Genomic DNA, 650 nt, shown 5'->3' with positions numbered 1-650 from the left:
TGGAAAAGTTTTTGGATGTGCATATGGATTTGATTCTTAGAAGATCCCAGGGACAGGGGTTTAGAAACTCAATCACCAAGCCCATATCTCCAACTACAACTGAATGGATAGAAAAACTACGGTGCATTCTCATAATGGAATACTCTGCAGCACTCAGGAGTAACAATTTGGAAAAACACTGCATAGCTTGGGAGAGTCTAGAGATCATTATGCTGAGGGAACTAACACAAACGCATAAGGACAAATACTGTATAAGACCATTATTGTGAAAATAAAAGGATAACTAGTAAAACATATATGAGGACGCAAGGGGGGAAGGTGTTGGGGCAGAGGGGTGAGGATGGGTAGGGGCAAAACCACAGGTTTGCACAGTTCAGTGGGTAGAGGGAGAGAGTGAAGGAAATGGGAAGGATACAATGGGGACCTGAAAAGATTGGGTAATGATGGTATCGGGGATTTTTAAATCAATATTCATAGGAAACTTTAGCTGGTTGGAAATATTCTTCTTAGTGAGGATTTACTATTAATTATACTAACTTCAGAAAACAATTTGAGAGGCCCCTCCCCTTTTTTATTTGCTGTCACTATTCAAATAGTCTGGAAATGACTTGTTCTTTGTGTGTTTAAAATAACATAGACATTGTCTGAAT

Source organism: Elephantulus edwardii, unplaced genomic scaffold, assembly GCF_000299155.1.
Source record: "Elephantulus edwardii isolate Elephantulus edwardi_28Jun2011 unplaced genomic scaffold, EleEdw1.0 scaffold00117, whole genome shotgun sequence".
Taxonomy (NCBI): Eukaryota; Metazoa; Chordata; class Mammalia; order Macroscelidea; family Macroscelididae; genus Elephantulus; species Elephantulus edwardii.
Note: the sequence above shows the minus strand (reverse complement) of the source record.